Source organism: Corvus kubaryi, unplaced genomic scaffold (genome assembly GCF_017639235.1).
Source record: "Corvus kubaryi isolate FWS band 111438036 unplaced genomic scaffold, C.kubaryi_AGA036_p1.0 65145, whole genome shotgun sequence".
NCBI lineage: Eukaryota > Metazoa > Chordata > Aves > Passeriformes > Corvidae > Corvus > Corvus kubaryi.
The window spans coordinates 157,894-182,535 of NW_024581790.1; the positions used below are offsets into that span (position 1 = coordinate 157,894).

Here is a 24,642-nt window from a genome sequence, read left to right on the forward strand (position 1 = left end):
TAGGTAGCCCATCAAAGCTAATCATAACGAATTAGAAGGCCAGTGAACTGGTCTGATCCTTGCCTTGATCATGGCACAGCTATTTTACTTTTTTATCTAAAATTCTTTCATTTCAGAAGTTTCTCTAAAGAAAAGCCAACAACACAAAAGAGCCCACTGAATTTAGCCCCCTATTCACAGCACTGATGTGTGAGGATGACATAAAGCTTGGCCTGTGAAAACAACCAGCTTTCCTCTTTTTTAGAGCAAGGCAGGATTTCACTTGCACTTCCCACATTATTACTTTCCAAACAAGTAGGATATCAAACTGCAGCATTTTACAAGGAGACTGTACTTGGAGAAGAATATTTTCTCCAAAAAGTAGAGAGATACCTAAAGGAGATAGTCATACTCATATCCTCAGATTTGCTGTAAGCCCAATTGCCAGGAAAGAGAGCAAACCAGAGTAAAAGAAAAAACATGAAATATTTATCAACTTGAGACATATCCATGCCCCATTTTCTCATGCTCCCTCAGTTTTGGGGGAATGCCTTGCTTTTCATGTGAAAGGCCTGGAATTCCATTTATCCTCTTTAAAATAGTTCCTCTATCTACTCTGTCACCATCTTATACACATTTTTAGAAAAGTACCACCACAAAACAAACAAACAAACTCACACAATACATCTCTGAGCATACACAGAAGATAAAGTCTCTGAACCATAACTTTGTAGGCTGAACTTTGAACCTGTAGCTCCCAGGAGTTGGGCTGAGTCTACCTCAGTAAGATAAATACCTGCTATACCTCAGCTAGCAGAGAGAAATGGGAATTTTCCAAAAAGACGAATACTCAGAATTCTGGCCAAATAAGGCAAAAACTTAAATGAGTCACTTTCTCCTGTACTTAGGGTAGCTTTCAGGAAGTCAAGAGTCATGTTTTAACAACACCTGAAAGTCTGATAGCTTGTAAATTACCAGAAGAGAAACAAAGATTAGAATCAGCCAAAAGGAACCAGGCTAAGGCCAAGAAAGCCTTTAAGTTTCAACAGATATTTGCCTAAAGCCTACAGCTGAAGTATCAAGTCAATATTTGATTTGATAACCTCACAGACATAGTTTATGTCAGCATGTCATGCCATACCCACTACTGTAACCTTATTCCTGAAATTGCCTAATAGATTTTGACTTCCATGCTTTTTTTTTTTCTCTAAGAGCATGTCCATGTCAACCAGAGACTTCAGACCATGTTTTGCTACACATGATAAAGTAGCAAACATACTTTTGTCCTGATGTGAAATCTAAGGCTGCCATGGCAGGCAGCTGCTAACCTGATGGTTTTCAATTTCACTTGGGAAGTAGCAATAAAATGTTCAGGAAAGAAGCACCTAGAAACATCCATTGTGTTTTTCATGCTTATCTGGGGAGGTTTCTTCCCTGGTTAGAATAATTTTAAGCAAAGATTAGTTATGCACGAGCTTTCTAAAAATATATAAAGGATTTACAACAGATTGTTGGCAATGCTCTGATCACCCTCCTGCATGTCTACAAAAATCTTCAGATTGAGAGCTCACTTAAGCAGAGTAATTTTAACCTTTTCCTCATTACATCATCATCATCATCAACAAAATTACCAAAAAAGGAGCAGAAAATGTGGTGTTCTGCAATCCAAATTCATTAACTAAACCATACATACATCACTGATTCTAGAATCAGTGAACTTCCACTAACTTCAAAGCAGAAGGAATGCATCCGAAGAATGAGATCTGAGGCTCTCAAGGTTAGACAGAAAATATGAGCACAGTGGAAAGCTCTTTTACCAGCAGCTCTCTCCAGCTTTCCTTCCAAAGCGTTGTTACAAGCCCTGTTCATCCCCCCTGGCAGCCAGAGGCTGTGACCTGCTGTCAGCCAGGCATGGAATTCTCTTCAATCCTGGAAGCAACTTCACCCAATGCAACGAGTCAAAAACTGAATACAGCACAGGTATCTTCCAGGCATCATATTCACCATGTATATATTTTAAAATGCCATACATGCATAATTATGCTACAAATTATAATGGTACTACAGAGGCAGGTAGGTACAAATCCCAAATAAAGCTATGATTCAAAACTGCATCAAAACAATAATTGCTCTAGCAGAGACCACAGGAACGTGCAAAAGAGAAGAACAGGCAGATTAAAATCTGTATGTGCTTTAAATGTCTGTAACATTAGTTAAGCACTTAAGAGTGGATTTGATAGTGGATTAACAGTAAAGCAAACCCCATGCAACAAAATGTTATCAAAGAAAGCAGCCATTGCAAAATTCACAGTTTTGTCTTTTTGCCAGATGATAAAAATTGTTCCCTGAATGGAAATTAGATTCTTCAAAGTTACCATACTGAATCATTTAATTTGTCTGAGTACTTCTAATGCCATTACACACTGCAATGAGAATTTGAATTTTAGATTAAACTAATGAAGGGCAAGGTATTTTTTCACACACACAGTTAGAAAGTCAACTTAATAGCCAGATGCAGCACAACTTATAAAAACAAACAGTAACCCATTACAATTTCATGTAGCCAGGAGAAGGATGGGTATATCTTTTGCAAATATTTTCTGTACTTAAATATTTCAATTACATCCCTTTTACATGCCCTCTGTGTGTAACAGTGTCTCAAAAGCTAAAAGTCTGTTTAGTTAAATTTGCTTTATTCATTTTGCAGGGTGGGCCTTCCAACTGTAAAGCCTAAAGTTTGAATGCAAAATGTTTATATGGAATTTAAGTGATCTTAAAATCTCTTACTGGTCTTAATTGATCTTATTATTCTGAAATTATTTATTGCATATTTACAAATCCTAAGCAGCTCAGACATGGCTCAAATCATTCTACCTGTACCTTGTGTTCCATTAAAAAAATTACCAATAATAGATGAGCAGAGGAAAGTCTAGGGAAATACTTCTATGTTATATAATAAATAATTTATTAACATTTTAGTAGTTGTTACCCTTTGTTGCCAACTATTCAAAGTAAAATATCCCATTAATGATATTAACTGTAGATCACACAAGCACTCCTCTCAGACATGGAGACACCAAACATTCAGTATTTCTTCAGTATTTCTTCTAAATAAGAGTGAATGCAGAGATTAGTTTAGTGAGAACTACTCCATCTCTTTCTGGAGAGAGATCACCTGCTAGATTTAAGTGGTCAGAAATACTTTGTCAGCAAAAGGAAATCTGTTGATGAAAAGGTGGTAACTGGGTTGCATTGAGTAGAATATACTTAAAATCCACGTGGTATCTTCTTTCCCCTACCCCATCCCCACTATAAATTGCTCTGTTTCATGTCATTTTAATGTACATTGGTCATTCACATTGCCATAAGCATTATTTTATTAACTTTAATCATAGAACTCAGTCCTTGGTTAATTACCCACAGCCTGGCAGGTCCGTAAGCACCTTGTGAGCCTTGCAATGCCATCCCAACCATCAGAGAGAGGGGAGGCCATCAACAGTTTTCCACAAGCATCAGAAGCCTGCATGATGTCACTACAGAAGTTCAACTCTACAGCCCTGCAGACCAGCCTAGAACTGCTCTAATACATGAAAAGGACAAAAACCAACTACACAGATGTTAAACATCTGCACACCATCCAAGTGCATTTTGTCCCAGGTACTACGACACACCTTGGAAAGGACTCAGTGGACAGGCTGGGCCAGCAGTAAATATTTCAGTACTAAAACCTTCACAAGTATTCTGATTGTCTGAATGACTTTTTCTTGTCCTCCTGCACTATTTAAGAACTGCATAGGGTAAGTTAGCAAGTCACCTGATTTTCCCAGAAACTAAACACAGAACAGCAGTACCTGGTGGGAAAAGATGCTTAAGAACCTGTAATGCACCTGGAGAGCCCAAATCCTCTAATACAGGGTTTCAAATCTACTACCAGTAAGCTTCAGTCAGAGAAAACTGAAGTTATATTTGCTTGCACTATAAGAGAAGCTGTCACTTTGTCAAACAAGTTCTCACTAAACCTGATTGCAAGCATAAATCATTAACATAATTTATTAGAACAATTAGAATGCATCCTTGTTGTCTTCTAATTCACTTATCCCTTGTACTGGTAATTACAAAAGACAAGAAAAGAACAATAACTTCAGATATCTAAAATCATCTGGAGAATATGTGAGGAGAAAATTATCAATAAAGCTAACCTACTGGAATCTAAATTCCCAGAAAGAGGTATTTTATCATAAGTGATTCTTTAAATCAATCAGTGTTGTTTCACAAAGTCTATCATTTATAGTTTAAAAAGCAAAAACACAAGAGAATAGACACTGAAACAATCATCAAAAATGCTGAATTATAACTGTACTTTGAGAGCTTCTAGGTGAAGAGCACATCACCATCTTCTCTCACTGACCACAAACCCGAAAGTGCGAGCTGTCATTACATGATCTTTATACAAAGGGAAGAGGGAACTTGCAGAATCCCCCTCCTCCTCCATACTTCTAACACCAGAGATGCTCCAAAACACCTCATTACTTCTAATATCTAAAAAGAGTTAGCGGTGTATTTTTTAAATTATTTTCTCAGTGGGAATGCCATCAACCATAACAGTGTCCACCCACAGTCTTTTCTTTATTCTTGCCTGAATCTTGTTAGCACTTTACATTGATTTTGCCAATCAAAGTTACCCTGAACTTTAAAAATCTTTAAGTATTTTACAGGTAGGAAAAACCACTATGAAAGAAAGCAGAGGAAGATTTAAAAAAAAAAAAAAAAAAAAGAATGAAAACCAGGAAAAAAATCAGAGCAAACATGAGTAAAAGGTCCAACAGCAGAGCACAAAACATATACCAAAATATACTAAAAATATACTTCTCATGGTGCAAAAGGAAAACTTTTATATCATCCCTGGTCCTTTCTCTTTCTACCAACATAAAACAAGTACCCAAATTGTAATGTCAGTGTTGGTTGGTTACTTTAAGATTACAAACTGCCAACAGGTTAAGCACATCACTGCTAGGATTGTATTTGAGAAACAGGCAACACAAGAAATATTACAATCTGCCACATTTCATCCTTTGAGCCATCCTATTCATTCCAAAAAGATTCGGGTTAGGGGAATACTCTTTCACAGTTTTCCACCATAAAAATCCTACCTTTTTCTGGAACTCTGTAAAACTCTTGAGAACACCGCTGTTGCTTACTGACACACTTTCAGATTTCACCCAATTCACTATTCTCTTTGGATCAGATGATGGGAAAGGCAAAATGGTTTGGAGCACCTCTACCTCGAAGAAGTCTCTGGACATTACTAAAATCTAGAGCCTTTAAAAAGCCATCAGCCAAGTAAATAATATAATAGCCAAGGAGAAATCACTCATGAGAAGAATCTGTTCACTTATGCCTTTTATACTAGGAATGAAAAATAATGTATGCAAGCAATAAATCATAGAAACATTTAGGCTGGAAAAGACCTTTAGGATCATCAAGTCCAACTGTCAAGTTCACAGTGCAGCACAAAACTCTCAGCTTCCCTTTCTCCCAATACAACACCAAATCTGGCCCTCCAGTGGGAAGGAGGGACAATAGATGACTGTCACAGTTTAACCCCAGCCAGAACCCAGCCCCACACAGTCAGTTGCTCACTCCTTCCCTGGTGGGATGGGGGAGGGAATTAGAAGAGTAAAGATGTGCAAACTCATGTATTGAGGTAAAATCAGTTTACTGGGTAAAGGTCTTGACTGCACAGCAATAACTAAAACATCCCTGAATTATTGACACTGTTTCCAGCACAAATCCAAAACAGCTCCTGAGCAGCTACTGTGAAGAAAATTAACTGTACCCCAGCCCAAACCAGCACAGTAACAACCCAGGCCTACATGAGCACACACCTATACAAACATTGCATTCCCCACTGGGGAGTTAACCACAAGTTCCACAGAACTTGTACATCCAGAGTTTGAGATGCTCCCTTCCCTGCTGGGCTTCAGGGAATACAGGACCTGATTACGAACCATAAAAGTAAAAAGGCATTATCTAATCTACCTTCAGTCTCAAAAGCTGAAAATACAATTATTTTTGTGGCAGAGTAACTAAGGAAATCTCAGATCTGAAAGTGGTCTCTAAAACAGTGTGTTACTTTAAAAATAAAATAATAATTTTATATTATCAAAAATAAATGCTCTCAGCAGCCTTCATTACAATTTCAGCAAAAAAGAGCTGGATAAAAATATGCAGTGGTTTTTTTCAGTGCTCATTCTGGAAAAACTGCTGCTGTTAAATCCAAGTAGAAAATTCAGGCTTTCAAGGATACCTCAGACAAGCAAAAACCTGACTTATCTATTGATAGTTCAGCCAGCTTCCTTAAATGGACTGCAAATAATTTACTGAAAGCTTTGTAAAACTCTAGATATTTTTCAATGCAGTAAAAAGACAACAATCTTGAATTCCTTTTCCATGAGATGTTTCCACATCAGTGAAACTGTGCAGCAGTAGGCAAATAGGAGATGATACAGTACAGGTGATTGCACACAACCTCAGAAAAGAAGATACTGAGAATAAGTTTTTCTAAAAGTCATCCCAAAACCCAAGGTCCTTTTACCTTCTTGGGAGTTTGGAGTTCGTTGGGTTGCTCTTATGGGGTTTTTTTTGAAGGGCCTAAGGAGCCAGGGCTGGCCAGGCGAGAGGAGAATTATATGCCTTTCATAGTGAAACAGCAACAACAACAATCACAGCTAATTGCATCCTTTGCATTTAACAGGTATGGAATCAAAGATATAAATAAGGCACAAAGGGTTACTTACCCTTTAGAAAACAGACCTAACTCTAATCCTAAACAGACTCTTCCCAGCCAAACAGGAAGGTACCCCACAGTGATCCAACATAGGTAACTGCTGCTGAAGAGTTCAAGTTTTATGAATCCAGTGGATTTGTAACTGAAGCAAAAACCATTATTACACCCAAGAATTAGCATTTGAAAGAAAGAATTTCAGATGGTTCACTCCAATGTAGGAAAGACCTAAGCCTTATACCAGGCAATTTGCTGTAAAACAACAAACCTACAAAGAACATGAATGAACTGAAGGTGTAGAATTACACAAATAAGTGAGAGAACAAAAAACACAAACATAAACAAGGAGTGGAAAGAAATATATGAAGTCAAACAAAAACTAATCCAGTAGTTCGCATACAAAGACAGCAAAGCAGCCAGAGCCAAGTAGCATAATGATTATTTTGAGGTCATATGTTGTTCTTGTCTCCACCATCTTACCAAGAAGTACAGGAATTCCCAGTTTAAGTACAAATTGCAGTAAAATTAAATTCACTCGATAAAGAATTTTTCTTTTTAATTACCCAATCAATTTGGAGATTCTTGCCACATCTCCTATTTCCCATTATTTTCATGCAAAGCTTCCCATTGAAAAGTCACTCACAGGAGTATAGAGGTGTCATTTGGGGACAAAAGCACGAAAGAAATTTGTTGCACATATTGTCATTAAGGAGTGACTTTAGGCATCGCAAGTTCAGAAAGTTGTTATATTCCTGTAAGTCTGTTTCCTAACAAAGCAGATTTGGATATGCTGCCATTTGGTTTATTCATACATTATTTATTAACAGCTTCCAAACTCTTACAATAAAAGCCACAACTAATAATCTCAATGAAGCAGCTGTCATCAGCAGACAGCAGGAAGTCTGAGAAAACAGGCAGTAACATCAAATCTTTTAAAACTCTCTTTTACCACCTTCTACAATTATCTTAAATATAAATGATAGTGTCCCCAGTGACTGCGCTAGAGCAGGCTTTACTTTTTCCTCTTTTTGCCTTTCCTCTTCTTCTAATTCCCTTATTTAATGCCCCAAAAAAATTCAAAGATACGTTTTTTCCAAAAACAGAGGGAACAAAAACACCAAAAACCTCCTGTTTTTTCTTTAAAGCATCCCTGGGGAGGTTTGCTTCCTGAACTGCCCCTTTTCCTGAAGTTCAAATTAGACTACAGATAACCGTGAGGTTTGAAATTATTTAAATTACTTATTGTTAATAAAAAGTAGAATCTTTATTTTGTTTAATTTACACTTCACATAAAATTCCTTTCCAAATTTTATTCAGCAAGCAAATTTATGTACTGTAGTTGGCAGATTGAGACTTGCGATACCTGAATTCAGTTCTTTGCTCTGTCACAGAACAGTTTTACACACATCACTTCAACTTCTGTGGCTTTAATGAGGGCCAGTTCATTGATGTCTGAGGAGCATTGTCAATACAAGGAATGAAGGAAAAAAGATAAACCCAAAGGTGTCCCCGGTTCACTAAACACCTGTGAACATTCCCAGAGCTTGCAAACTCAGAACACTATTGCAGTCCAAGCCAGCAATGGCTATTTTTCATAAAACATACAAAATACCATCTTGCATTGATATCTGCAAACATAGAGGTTTTCAAAAATAAGGTTTGAATACCCACTTGAGAACTTCCAGAGCTTTGCACATGAAAAAGCCTAAAATACCCTCCTCCCTCCACAAATACTAATGCAAAAGTAAACCAACTAAAGTATGTATCTGTACTATTAATTGTAATATCAAAGTTTAGCAAAAACCCATGCATTCAAATAATTTATCAACTACTGAATTGGCATCAGTTTGATTCCAACGCACCAAAAGCTGAATTCTAGTACCTCATTACAGTAATCTAAAACATATTTCATAGATGAAAAAGAAAGTAATTCCTCAGTTGCATAGATTATGCAAAAAAGATTTGCTGGTGTTTGTTGTGTAGGTCATGAATAAAATGGAAACACAAATTTAAACTGAATCCAACTTCTGAGTGCATGTCTAAGATGGTCATTGCCGTGGATCAGTATTGTATAATTGTAAGCACCTTCTACTTGTCAAGTACATTAAATGAATACTCTCAGATTACAGACATTACACCGTGCACTTTTTCAATGGCAGTATCCATTTCAAGTACAATATGTTAAGAACTCGCTATAACTCACGTTATAATCATTGTAACAGTAATAGCTAGAGTTTACATCCAGCAAAAAGGACCCATGTGCAAGACACAGCATTATCACCTATTGAGCAAGACAACATTTGCACATAGAAAAGGCATCCTACTCCTCTGCTTTAACTACATCAGCACCACCTCCTTGTGTCACTTATTTTGGAAACAGATTCAGAATTGGCCAGTGGTAAGACACCATCAAATGGGCATTTTGAGCACCTGGAGCAGAAGTTAATACCTAGTTATATTTTTGCCATTTGAAAACATGCAGACAAGGAGAAGAGCAGGTCCATTTACTGTGTTGTACAAGATAAGCTTGAGAACCAACTTTCTTCTTAAGAAATACCTCCCACAGAGACAAATTTTCCACAACTAATAAAAAATCCCAAACAAAAACCCCCAACAACTACCATCCAAACAAAAGCACATTAAAGAAGCAGAGGTTTTCCAGATCTATCTTAAGGGTCAAGGCAACAGGTCTGATCTTGACAATCTTTATAGATATAAATTACGTATGTGGACAGCCCCTGGAAACATGATTTAGCTTTCAGGATCCTTCACAAATACATTCTCCTCCTCAACTCAGAAGTACCGTAGCTTCCCACTGGTTACCATATTCATTGTTTTCCTAGACCAGAGGTTCCTGGCTGGTTTCTTAACACATGGAAGAGGCTGTAACTCCACACACCCTTTCCCTCAACATCAGTTAAAGCCAATACTCTTCCTCACAACAGGCTGCAGCAGTGGTACTCACCCTTCCAAGTTACCTGTGGGTAACAAGCCATTATGATCAGGAACTACACAATTTCAAACTATTTAATGATCATTTTTATTGATGTTATTTGTAGTTTGAAAAATAATTTACAAAGAAAGAAGTATATGAAAGTATTATATTGAGGCAAAATAGAAGCCTGGCAATAACTCAGAACCCCTTGCACATCCATCACATCTGCCGTGCCAAAGAGGAGTAAATGCAGAGATCATGGGATAAGCAAAGATTAGATGAGAGAAAATGTCCATCCTGAGGGACAGGAGGAAAGGGGAACTGGATTAAACTACTTCATTTTTTCCACAGAAATTGTTAATAAAGTGCTACAGGTTAAAGCAAAAGCTGCTCCTTAGTAATGGCACTCTACACAAGACACTGCAAACAGTTCAATTTTCCTGGGTTTTTTTAATATAAAAATTTTTCTATTACCATAAATAACTCCAAGATTTCTAAAGCACCACCTTACTCTTCCACTAAAGGTATTTTGCACAAACACTGAACATAGAAGTTATGCAGATCCTACAGTTCACATAACCAACATGATGAACTAAGAAAACGTGGACATGAGAAGTGGTAGCTATTTTAAGTCTCTGATGTGACCTAGCTCCTTGAAGCCAAGAGGAGATGAGGAAATGCACTCAGAACCTCTCCTGAAAGAGGTCTGAAGGGCCTTCCCTAAGGGCGAAGAGCCTGTCACTAAGGGGACAAGGTCCAGTCCATTCCAGAACTGAAGGAAACCAAAGCCACTCTCAGAATAGCTAAAAGCTCTTCAGACACAAGTGCAGAAGCAGAAAGTCTAAAACCAGAACCTGGTGGATTTGCTGTCTATAAAAATCACCAAGTAATTTAGGGGTTTTTTATATGTTTATCTTTTTTTCAGCCATTCCCTTTGTTCAACATGCCTACTGTATCTTCTCTAGGAATAGCACAGCAGATAAAAGTGTTTGTAATACAATGCCAGAGACACTTAATTCTTGCCAGCCCGGTTCTCCATTAAACTTCATCTAGATCTTATGCATCAGCAACTGCAAATAAACTGAGTTTTCACAAAAATATCATAATCATTTCTTTCAAGAGTTTTCATGTCCTGTAAGCTTAAACCAATGTTTAACTGGCTTTTCTGAAAAGGAAAAATATGAACCTGTGCAAGACTTACAGTGATGTGACTGGAAAGAAGAATGTAAAGGTCAACAAAATAACTAAGACAAATTCAACAAAGTAATTGCCATTTTGCATCAAGATCTACAAAAATGAGAATTAGACAGTAAAAAGAACCAATACATGACATCTTTAGGTGAGATTAATCTTACCTGAATATTAGAATATTTTGTGCATGAATTCATAGCAAAAACTTTGGAAGCCTATATGTGCCAGTTCTCCCAGATCATTCTGACACCTAGAACATTCTATCCTACACAACATCCCTAAATACACAAATGGCTAAGTCATGTGTCTGAATTTCTGCCCTCTAAAATGCAACATGCTCAAATCACTTGAAAAAAAGTACATGCCTGATAATTGTTTAAAGCTAACCCATTTGCCATGCACTCCTAACACAAGCACACAACTTTCAAAAAAGGAAAACCAGCTTTCAAAATTCAAGTTGGTAAGAAGGAAATGTGCTATTATTAAGATGAGACAAAAAGGTCTTACCCATTTGGCAGGGAGGTATCTGGTTCCCCAAAACAGTGACAGATGCTCAGTGCAATGTTATACCATCCCTGCCATGTCCTGCACTCTGATGTCAAGATCCCCAGCCACCCTCATCACCCCTCCTGGAAATTCTGCCACTGCACCAAAATCTCACCTGATCAGCTCATCACACCTTGTTCTGCAGTGTAGCCAGGTACTGCAAGGCCAACACTGCTGCCTTCATTTTCTGTTTCCCTCTCTCAGTCCAAATGTTTCCAAGATAATTATTACATCATGCTTTTAAAGCAAATATTTAAGCACCTACACAAATAGGATTTGCACAAATGATTTTACAGGTTATGGCTGGAATGCTCAAACCACCCAACAGTCACAGCTGAAGTGTCCTTGGAGATAAAAGTAGTTAAAGCTCTCCCTTTTCCTTGAAACATAACAGCAAAAGGGTTTTAGTAAACCTCCAGCTGTTGAAGATTCTGTCAAAGACAAGGTCTTGAGCTCCAGAAACTCGAAGCAAATGCAAAATTATCCTAAGATGTTTTCATAACTTCCCATAAACTCCAATAACTTTTCACGTAACCCATAATCTACATTAGGCATCTGTGTATTAGTACAGGAATAAGACATACAGGTTTGGCACAGCCAAGCCAAGAACAAAATAGCAGGTATTTCACACTAGTGAGAATAATTTTAAAAATCTTTCAAAAAAATCTTTTTCCACTTTTTCAGAAAATGTTGTGAGAAAGCTTTTACATATATTCTCAAAATTAACCAAATTAGACCAATGTTGAGTGTTTCTAATATTTATTAACCTTTATGTCCAAAGTCTTCTCTCTCAGCTACCCTTTTTTATCTTAAATGCTTTTCTTGAGTTCATAAAGCTGTGATACTTTCTAAGCATTACTAGGCTTAGTAGTCTAGTTTAAAAAAGAACACAGATAATTGATGTGTAAAAGGTTGGTTTTGACCAGAATTCAGAATCATATAATCTGTATATATGTAAGATAAGGTCTGTACTGGCCCAGCTACATCAGTCATGAGAAATAAGGTGAAATCACTGATCAAACTTCCGAGCAGAGACAATTTTTATGAGGAAATTTCTCTTTTCACAAACAACACACTCTACATGTGATGGACAAACTGTAGCAGCAACAGTACAGTCCTTGGTTGCATTTATCCTAAGGATTAGATACTACAGCAAACTTTTCTTTATCCAGACACACCAATTGAACACTTTCAGAGTTTTCTAAGCTGAAATACCTTAACTAGTGCTGTAGTATTCCCTTGATCCCACCAGCAAGGGCCACAGAACAGATACATTTTACTGATATGTTACAGTAAAATATGTTTTACTGTTACAGGATAGTAGTTCTTAAGGAAGAATAATTACACCAATGTGAGAACTTTCAGTGGTGCATCTGCATTCAGAAGAATCAAAGAAATCATTTGCCTAATATAAATATGCTGTCATAAGAAAAGCAGAAGTAGTAAAAATGTGCATTTCAGTCCAGTGGAAGTAATGTCTTCATTTAACAAGATGCTTCAAGTTTCTCAAGGGAGTTGTTTATTTGTAACACAAAGCACTACACTTCATGTTTCTATTATGTCATGTGTCATTTGTCTTTCTCTAAGAAATCTGTGTTGTCAATATCTATTTTATTGTTCAGTAAATTTTCATTACACATGCCATTATGTCTACATTCTGTTATCTCCCTGGTATTCTTGCCACTTTTCATATTTTTCTAACGGTGATATGCATTTAAATTCACCAAAAAAAAAAATTCTTGTAAGTGGTCACTGTGCCTAGGCAGTCTTTTCACCTAAAATTAGCATTTCTCTTTCTCAAGGATAAATAAATTCTTTGCAAAACAAATTATATCTAAATCAGACTTACCATTTCGTTTCTTTGTGAAAGGACTCATAGGTTTGTTTGTTTTATTTTAAAGGATGATAAAAGTTCTTAGCCCAGGGCCTGGCAATGGAAATCAACCAAAACTCTTAACTTGGAATCACTTACAGACCTTCACCCAAAGCACTGAAATCGATTTAGCATACAGGATTTTAACATATCAGCAGCCATAGGCAGAGCCGAGAAGTTATTTCCATCCATTATAAAAAAAATCAAACGTCCAAGACAGCAATCTTATATGATACATAAAACCACTGCATCAAAATTCAAAGGTGCATTTCTCTTAGGCCTTTAAAACCACTGAGCTCTGAGGTTTGGAGAGCTGCTCCTGCACACATCTCACATTGTTTCAGATGGCAGAAACAGTTGGAATTTCTTTAAACATTGGTCTACTTTTCAAATCCCTATGGTGACCTTGTTCAAGCTGATGCTGCAGAGCTAGAATTGAAAATCAGCTCTGAAACTACCACATCAGTGCCTCACATCAGTGGCTCTTTGGTCCAGGGAAATTTGACTTTAGGAGGAAGAGCAGTAGTGGTCTGGATCCACCTCTCATACAAGGGAAAGACATCTTTACCATCTGAAACACCATAAATGAGAGCTTCACAGAAACATTAGCCCAAAAAAGCATTCTCCATGGTCCTTTGGGAAGATAAAGAGACCCACCTAAAAAAAAAAAAAAAAAAAAAAAAAAAAAAGGCAAGTTTCTAATTCTGGTCATTCTACTGTTCTCTATATGATAGTGCAATATGGGACAACTGACACTGCTCTATCTAAAACAAAACAGCATAAAATCATCTTTAGACTAACATATTTTTAAATACTATTCAAAAGGTACCTGGGTCACAAAAGCTGAAGAGAACCATGCTAAAATGGTTTGTTAGCGTAAAATTCTAAGCTAATTACTAATATTTTAATGCCTTTTGAAGCACCCCTTCACCATTCTTTTTTCAAACACCACCACCCCCAAAAGATAAAATTGATCAAATCCTTACTGATAGTCTCTTGAGGGGAATCTTTTTTTTAAATAAATATATATGGAATGTATATATATATCTCCATTTTTAAAAACACTGTAGGTCCATCACTCCTGCCACTGACATTCCTGATTTCCATGTTACTATTATGTCAAAGTGAAGAGAATTTCATTCAGAGATATTCTGATGAAGACATAAGCATTACAAAAGACAAGAATAAATCATTTCTACTGTTTTGAAGACTGTTTCAGATCAGTACACATCTACAAGGGATCAGATTTCAGGATATTATTTATATTCATATAAAGTTTGTCAAGGCTTTTGTCTTCCTTGATAAAAAATTACTGTCTAGAAACTGGACGCCTGTAAGAGCTGTATTTACTTACATTCTCTCATCCTGCCTGCAAGCCTGCTTAAGTATAGTACTTAAAAAAACACGTATTTTGCTCCTGCTGAAAAAAGTAATAGCATTAACCTCCCCCCATCTTTGTCATTCTATACTAAACAAGCCATGCAGAACCACAGAGAGGAAAGAACTGTTCCTCCAGGAAGTGCTTTAATGAAATAGAAAAAGGTATAAACATCTCTGTATGCCTTGTGTGGAACATAGAAAGTCACACGAGGGAAAAATACAAGGAACTTGTTACGTGTCCTGTCAGAAAATGGCTGCTACATAAAAGCAAAACTTATTGCCTTAAGGGAATCCTGCATTTTCTTTGCTGTTTTTTGTTTTCCATCTTGCTTTCCTGCTAGACTTACACCTTCCAGCAAGGCAGAGTGTCAAGAAGCTTCAGTGTACAGAGGAAGATCATCTGACAACAAACAATGTATCCAGATTGTCAGATGGAGTGTATACATTGGAGAGAATTAACTGGGAGAACGTATCTGTCCACATAATTGCAAAATTGAACTTAGAGGCAAGTAAATGCTTCTCTCCAATTTAAAACAGCTATTCCATTTTAACTACTCCTTGCTCTGCAGGTGCCTGCTTCAGATGAAGAAAGACACTAAGAATCACAGAAAAACACTTTCACTTGAATAGAAGACAGATGCGTGTTTGTTTTCAATGATTCACAAGCACTTGCTGTGCAACAGTGCTGCCTCTCCTGCCAGTCATCACTGGAAATTTATTTTAGCAGATTTTTCAAGTTAGCCAATATAAGTAATGTAATGTTAGTAATGAGATAACAAGAACCATGGGTGAGGCAGCTGCACTGGTATCAGGGCAACTGCAAAGGAGGTTAAAGCTTTTATCACACAGTGCAAGATTAGGAAGGTCTAAAGTACTCTGGTGTGGTCACAAGAGAGACACAGCAGAGTTACTACCAGTTCATCTTTTCCTGAATAGCAGTGGTGCAACAGGATTAACTCTAGCTGAAAGAAAAAGAAGTCAATGAAAGGAATATGCTTGAAACTACTTGACTACAATGATCAAAGTATGATAGAAACAAGAGAATGACCGTTTTGTATAGAAAAAAAAAATCTGTACTTGATATAGTTCAGGCTTCCTTTTTTGTCAGCACTTTAAACAACTCAGCAAAGGTTAAGACAATTATACTCCCATTACTGGGAAAGTTACTAAAACTATATAAGGTTTTAAATACAGCTTATATTTATCTAATAGCCTGAGCTGCAAACCTACAACAAAGATGCTTTGCATCATATCCCAATTTTCAGTGTATTTGGCCAAAATAGAAATGAAGCAAACTAATCAAAAAGTCATTCTTCACGTGAGAAAAGAAAAAATGTACAAACAATTCCCAATCTTGCTAAGTTTCTAACTCCAAATTCAGAATATTCCTCATTTACTATCAATGTAATTAAAGTGCAGCTATTAAGACCTCATGAACTTTACTTTTTTCATAAATACAAAAGTTTTTTGGTATGTAATAGGGTAATTTATATTACCACAATTGTTATAAATGCAGGTAGCTGCTGAAAATATTCACGACAAAATTATTGTTCGAGTGTTCACAGAACAGTCATCAAAACATCTATTTATTTTCATAATCAGAGAGAAAATACTAATAGTAACTAGAGTACCCAGCAGACCCAAATTACTGAATTGTGTTATCAGATACATGCAATTAACTCTTGCAGCCTTCTGGATAGACCATCTTTTCTACTTAACTTTACTTGTACTCACTGTAGTGGAAATTATGGCTTCCACTCCTGCTGAACTACAGAAGTGGTCCAGATAGCCTGAGAACAGTTTCATAAGGCTGGATCTTAGCTCAAAGCAAGAGAAACAGCTGGTACAAGCAGTGAATATAGAATGTGCTCAGTACAACATTTCTGTATGTGCACCAACAGCCAGAGCACCTGTCCCTGGGAACAAGCCCCAGCAATGCCAGCCTTTTCCTTGGCATTTATCAGGACCTTTCCCACACACTGCATTCATAGTACGTTTTCTCCAGCACAGTGTGCAGTGTAGGACTTCAGCCTGTTGTTCTTTCTTCTGAACATTTAATCTGATGTTTTGTGCTTTCTGCTGATATAATACAGAGCCTAAGTACGAGAAACACTGGTATTTCTATTCAGTATAATTAATAAAAATTTAGAGAGGGTACATAAAAACTAAATAGAAAAGCGGTGTTAGAAAATGCAGTAAAGATACTGCACCTAAAAACCATGACTAATAATTGGGTAAAACTGACACAACAATCAAATGGAGATACTTTCCACAAACCAAAAGACAGATACTTAGTATTTTGAAATTTAATGTAAGATGTCATAGCATCTCAATAAAATGCAGGCAGCTAAAACATCCTAAAATAAACCCCCACTGTCTTTCAATACTAAAAAAAGGAAGTCAGAGTAACAGTCAAACCTCAGTAATAGATGAGCCTTTAATCAAGAAATAAAGCACATTTTTAGTGGCTTTTCCTCTTTGAGGAAATTCCTGAGCAATACCTGCTTACTGACTCAAAGTAAAATCTGTAAGGTAAGAAACCCCCCCCAGTAGCCACATGAATGGGATACTGGAGCCACCAAAACATTTTCTCTTAACCAAAAACAGATTATAATTTACAGTCTAAGAGATTAAAGACCATTTTATTACTTCTCAATGCCATTCTTCCCTTACAGTGCTGTAATTATGACTGGTCAAGTAGATCTTTAATTTGCACACCTCAAATACTGATAATCTGTATTCTGTAGACATCTACAAATACATACATCAAAGCTGCTGGCTCCCACAGAATGTTAACCAGGCCCATTGCTCTTATATTCTTTTTAGAGTTGAATCCCAGTGCATTAGGTCTATAAACAGGTCCACTTAGTCATTTTCTTACAAGCTATTCATGTAGAAACTATAATGTTCTGTTCTCCCCAGAAGCTTGTAATACATCACATGGATAATTGCGTTTGAAAAGATTAAGCATGAAACACAAAAAACACCAATAAAATTCAAAGTACACCTGAGTCATCACAGGAGTATTTCTTAAAGAGCAGGTAACATGGGGGGTATGGGGGGAGCCAGTAAAAAACCAAAACAATACAAAAAAAACCAATTCAAGTTTCAAAGAGTAGATTCCTGTAAGCACCAAGCAAGCATATTAGCCTTCGAATTATACATACCGACCTGAGACACAAAGAGCATGCCATGAAATATTAAACACAAACTACAGTAGAATTAGCCTCATATACACCCAACAGGGCATAAATCTTCACTAAACTCTCCTAGAACTTTCAAAACACTCACACAAATAATGTATTGAGAGAAGGCTTTCCCCAGCTTCTGCTCTCCTGAAGCTAGAAAGTCTTTCCTAAAAATTAGAATTAGTTCAAGTCTGGATCTCTAAACAGTGACAAACACTAAATCTGTTCAATCAAATGCAGTGTAACAAGAGATATTTTCCAAAGCTGCTACTGACTTTTGTATATGCAATTGTTTCATATGAGCCACTGAATTTTGAAGAAATTACCTCTTTTCCAATCATGTTAACCATTATCTGTTCCGACACCCATTTAGCTGGCAAGAATTCAACCACTCACTAAATAATTCCATTTGCTATGTATTAATAGTTTAAACAGTTTTTGCTGTCTCCTATCTGAGCACCTTCACTATAGCTTCTACTGTTTTTCCCATTCACACTTAATTTAGAAAAAATCATAACAAAACACAATGCCACTTTTGAAACTAATAACAAAGCATCATTTGAAATGGTTCATTAAACTTGCAAAACATGCATTGCATCCTCCCTATTGAGCCAGTATCTATATTAAAGGCACTAAATCCAATTTAAAACAACTATTAATTAAATTCAAGTGTCGAAGTTCTTAATATGGCAACTGGCAGTATTCACGAAACACAGAGGGCAAGGTGTACATCTGACTGTCAGACTAGTTCAACTAATTAACGAGATTTAAAATTAATTTTGGTATAGCAACATACAATTTTTCCAACTATTACACTGATTCATTTAGTGGAAAATATTGCAGGCAAGCACTCCCCAAGTCCAATTCAGTAGTCATTCTTATCAGTGGAGACACTCAGTCTTGGCTTCTTCGGAAAGATCGAGAAATCCAACTTGTCCATGTAATAACCCTTAGGTGCCAGCCCCTACAGAAGGCAGAAGCAACCCGGTTGATGTGAGAGACCAGGGTTCCACCTGCTTGGAAGGAGACAAGAAGCCATTTGTTTCAAGTAGACTCAACTTGCCAAAACCAGAGGGGTTTGCATCCATCTGACCTGTGCTTGGTGATTTCCCCAAGCCCCTGGGCAGATACAGCTCTGTCTTAACCCCCTGTGTTCTACCAGTACTGAGTTACAAATATCTTTCCTCAGAACACAGATACTGCTAAATGGGACTGTGGTAACTGGCTGTACCCCAGTGTCATAGGTTAGCAAGCATAGTCCCGGAAGGGACGTCCTTGCTAAGGGGTGCTTACAGTTTCCTCTGGGAACTGATAGAACCTATCAGCTGGCCAGTTTGAATATGGACAATTCTCTAAGCCACTTAAAGTTGTGATCACCTCTGTGATCCACATTTAAGAATAGGCAAACTCCCCCTCCAAGCTCTCTCTCGTTTCCGGCGCTGGCACAGGTGGCTGCAGGGCCCGAGCAGGGCCCAGTGGGCCCGGCCAGGCCCTGCTTGGGCCAGGCCGGGCCGGGCCACGGCCATCCTGAAGCCATGGACCTGTTCCAGCCGTGGAACCCCCCCCACTGCCTTGCCGTGGGCAGCCGGAGCAGCTCGGCTCTTCCCCCTCTCCACTGCGATAAGAAAAAATTCAACATTCCAGCTGTAAAGCTGCAAGGCCGAGGTGAGAGTAACCCTTTTATTGCTGTGAAGAGCTGAAAACCTGAGGGAAGAGAGAGAGGAGATGCTTAAAGCTGAAATTCTGTTGTGAAGCTATGATATATCAGAGTATCCTGTTGTAATTTCATGAAGATATGGGGGGTGGAGTGTTCAATTCGTGAGCAAAAGCACCTGCGCTGAGATAGGCAGATGCTGACGCAGCTGTAATTTCATGAGAAGTTTGGACAGGGAGAGATGAACCAGATGAGGACTTTTGCTCCGAACGGGAAAGGAGAAAACCTCAGTCCGTAGAGATGCTCCCAGAGATAGTCCTAAAGATGAAGATGATGAAGACCCTTTGCTCCCAGGGAAGGAGAAGGGCCTCTGTTTTTGTTTCTGAACGGCTCAACCTTAAAAATTGTACCCCAAAAAACTTCAAGAGTGGACCCTCGAAGGCAGTTGCGGGAAAAGCTGCAAGTCGGGGGAAAGGACTCACACGCAGGCAGAGAGACTCCTCTTCCTAAATGGACTGAACGATATTTGGAAGTGGGCGGCTGTCTCGTTGTGATAATGTTTTCATAGCATGAGCAAGAAGAGACTTCTCTTTCTAAATGGACTGAACAAGGTTATTATGGAAGTGGTAAACAGACTGACCATCTTAAGGGTTGTCTTTTCACATCGTCAGTGGGAGAAGGGAGGAAGGTGGGGGGAGGAGGAGAGTTCTGAAGGTGGTATTTTTTTTTTTCTTCTTTTAGGTCTGTTAATAAACTTCTTTATATTCTTTCAAGTTTGGTGCCTGTTTTGCATTTCTCCTAATTCTTATCTCACAGCAGATAAACAGTAATGAGTATTTTGGACCAAACCACTACACTAAATTGGTGTTTCCGCCCGGTTACAAACCGAACCCGCGACACCCAGCACTCCCCTCTGTCTTTTTCAGTGGCACGCACTGCGGTGAGCTCCAGCTTCTCACTTTCACAAAGCTGAGGGCCAGGATTTGAGGATGAGGCAAAGACATCGCCAACTGAGGTAACAGTGCTTTTCAAGGGTCACTGCTCTGCTGCCTAGTTAAACCTTCCTTGTAAGGCTTATTATCTCCCAGGAAACCCAAACGCATGAGCATTCTACATTGGAACAGTAAAAGCGCAACAATCCTCAGTTTATTGAATTTGTTTCCGTGTTATTTACCACGTAAAGACACTGTTCAGTAAGAATGGACAGGCCAAATTGAGCAATGAGATAATGTTAAGGACTTCAGGCTCTTTCAAAAAACTCAAAAAATTTATGTTTATTTTTGAGATACCTTAATTCCTGTTCCAAAAAAAAAAAAAAAAAAGAATGCCCGTTTCTCAGCACACAGCACAGTTCAATTCTTTTCAGCTCTGTCAGAGTTACTGCTTTTGCTTTTGTTATTCTCCAAGTTATTACAAAAACATCAATTCAGGATCTAGTGCAATTGGCACTACAGTATTTCAGCTTCCACTCTTGTTTTTATGCTGAGTATGTTCCATAGTCAATTCAACAGTAGTAGTCAAGCAACTAATAGAAAAATGAAACTTCTGTTTTTCCTGTTAAAGACATGAACCCCTACTTCTGCAACATTTACAGAATCTGCACAAGTCATTCTTATCCCTTTTATGGAGCTTTGAAACATTAACTGCATTAACTAATTAATTTGCCATTAACTAATTTATCTACTGACCAAAGAGACAGAAACTGACACTGGGTAATGATTAGTTCAGAGGTCAAATTAATTAAAAACAGTACAGTAGTGACAGAATTTAATCTCATATTTCTCATGAGAGCATGGAATCACTCACAGCTGCACCAATTTGCGATAAATCCATGGAGAGATTCCATGATGGGAGTGGAATTAATTTGTGTCACCCCTAAGAGTATATGTGCTCACTCAACAGTACCTGTATAAAACAATATTAAAAATACACAAACTGAGCAAACCAAATGAACCTCTTGTTTGAGCTAGCACATGCTACATGCCCTTCAATATCAAGATACAATAATTTGCATCACTAAAATTCAGGGGATCACAAGAGTGGTCAGAATGACCAGAACATTCTTTGCAGTCTGTCTTCTATCTGTGTGAATGCGCTTGAGTAAAGAACCCAGCAATGCACAAGGGCAGTGAAGAGCCACTGAAAAATACACCACCAAGCTCAACCCCCCCCCACCCACTCAAACCCAATCACTACATCACTCTGGAAACTACCAACAACTTGTAAGTGCAGCAGAAGAGGGACCTCTGGGCCTGAATGAAGAGAGCAGCAATGAGATTCCCAAATCCTGTGGCAAAGAAACAACAGAGAGAAGCATAAGATGGAAGGATGAGCTGCTCCAACCGCAGGGACTCTGGCTTCTGCAGCAACTTGATTTCTCCACCCAACTCTTTCTTGGACCTTAATACAAGATCCCCCGAATACATGAGCCTCCCACTAAGGCTCTAACTATCCAAGAAACTGGGATGTTTTGAATGGAGGATGAAATAAACACAGCTTGGAAGATTCTTTTATTATTAGCTCTGAATAACAGAGTACTGATGACAGAACCTGCCACCCCATTGAGGTGCACTGTACACACTACCTAAAGCTCCAAGCAAGAGCTGTTTTTGCAGCTCATACACAGAGAATCCAAATGGCTTCAATTTTACCACTGAAAGAACCAGTGACAATGTGGTTGTGGCAGCAAAGTTTCCAGCATGCATTGTACAATTCTGCCCAGAAGCCAAGGCAAGCACTCACGTTAAGCTGACCATCTGTAAAAGGGAGATAATATTTTGTCCTGCTTTTGGTATTACTGGCAAGGTATCTTTTATGTGTGAGCAGGAAGTTGCACTGCAGCTTATGACAAGAGCCACATTTGCTAGGTGGTAGTGTCAAATAAATAACAGTCATGCTAATAACTAGAAGGAACTATCAAGATGAATCAATATAAAAAGAAATTGCAATGCTTATGTAAAACATTATTGTCTATTCATTGAAAAATTACAAACCACAGAATACAACTGATCTGGCAACATGGCCTAATTGTTATTGATTTGCATTAAGAATTTTTCCCTACTTGACATTTCTAGAATTTTTATATAATTGTATATTAAGGCTCATAGTGAAGATGAGATCTATTTTAAATTCCACACATCTGCTGAGATATGCCATTCTGAAATTAACTGTCTTCAAACCTACATTTAGAGCCATGAAAGTAATTCAATTTCCCAATATTAACTCTTCTTACATCAATACGTGAATTTAAGATAGGTTGCATTCTTGTTCATGTTGTAGAACAAAACCAAGAGTCTCTTTTCTGTGGGGTCACAAGAAGAAAGTATTTTTTGAAAAGTTTTTCAGAGGAACAGATTCAGCTGAGAAGGCTAATATCTAAGTGACTGGATAACTGTGACTTACATTCTAAATAAATGTAGGAAGGACATCATCAAAACCTTTGAAGTTCAAATCACGAAAATGTGATGATTAAATCTAAGTTTTTATTGCCATTAATGTCATTCTCTTTTTTTAATATAAGCAATTTAAGGCCGCTTTCATAAGGATTTTGGCATACAGTATCGACTTCTAACATTCAAAATGACTATTGACTTCAGGGTTAGCTACTCAGCCTGAGTACAGCGATGATCAATTCAAGATGCAGGCCAGCATCTCTGAAAATAATACCTCTTTGTACAGACTGTGAGTATGCAAATGTGTAAATTAGCCTGGAGAGGAAGTTACAGTAATGAGGGGATTCTGGAGAATGTTACACTCCACTATGATAGAGGTATCAAACACTAAGAGGTTTGTTTCAAACAAAATTAATTACAATTATAAAAAAAAAAAAATTACAGTTATTTTCTCCCATGCTGCTATAATTTTCTTTTGAAATTAAAATTACTGTGTGATACCAAAGGATATATGACTGTTTGAGAGAATTTGAGAGATACATTATACATGCTATTTGCCTCACTGAGCTTCACATGAGCCATCCTCAAAACTCAACAGTGATCTAGTGATACTGAAATGAACACCACAACTATTTTTTTTTTTTTGTGAGGGAATTTAACATTTAAGCTTCACAAACCAGCAAGCTACTTCCTGATTACTCTTAAGTCCTTATCACTAAACGAATTTAGCATGTCTTTTGTCCTCCACTGATAATCTCATACTTCCACACAAGGAATTAATCAGAGAGCAACAAGCCAGTACCTCTGATATCTGGTATCATTAATGACATTTCTTTATTAACAAGAAAAGTGACTCTTTATCAAAGCTTCAGCTTCAGGTTTTACGAGCAGCTGACAGAACAACTGTGGGTTTAGCTTCAGAAACAGAACCACACTGAAACAGCTCAGAAAAACATTTCTTTTGATCATTACCTGATAATCTTCATGCTCATCTGGACAATTTTAGACTCACAATACCTGCTGTAAAACATTCAGGTCATTGAAGGTGCAGCCACCTGACTAGGAAACACTCACTGCAGTGAGAAGAGGACCCAACACACCCCAACCAGCAGAGAGGCCAAGGCCTGGTGCAGACAGTTTGGCAAGGGAGAAAAATTAAATTATCATCACAGAACAGAACAGAGAACAAACTGGGTCAAAGCAAACAATGAGGTATTCAGGGGACAGCAAAGCACAGAATTTTCTAAAGAAAAAATTGCAGTGGGCTTTGCCGAGAATGTTGAGCCGTGTTTTTTTAAATCATCAGTATCTTTGGTTAGACAGGCCTTTTCTCCAAACTGCTTTTAACATAAAAAGCAAATCATGAAAGACCACAAAATTATTATTTCTTCTAGGCACTGCTGCAAAGTACCTGAAGTTAAAACACAGGAAGAATTAAATATCATATGCTGCAAAGTTCTTTTTATTTTCATCGGATACTTCACTTGATACTCAAGGAGAAAATTGTGTGCTACTTTGAAGATGCTCCTAAATTAAATTTCCTTGTTCAAATTAGAAACTTTGACATTTAAAATGAATTTTAATAGGGTAGTAAACTCAGGATATTTCATAACTCCATCCAAGATATGAGGCATCTCTGACCTACTGACAGATTAGACTGAATGAAAGTCATCATTAAACACTCACGAGGCAGCACACCAACAGACACTTTGGAGTGAGT

General features: G+C 37.7%; 1 long non-coding RNA gene across 1 annotated transcript in view; it reads right to left on the bottom strand.

Moving 5' to 3' along the window:
• The window catches only part of LOC121673050, a 97,989-nt gene extending 73,958 nt beyond the window's left edge, over positions 1-24,031 (bottom strand). The window contains exon 1 of the long non-coding RNA XR_006019124.1: positions 23,895-24,031. This is a non-coding gene — a long non-coding RNA (uncharacterized LOC121673050). The remainder of the gene's footprint in view (positions 1-23,894) is intronic.
• Between the last annotated feature and the right edge of the window lie 611 nt (positions 24,032-24,642).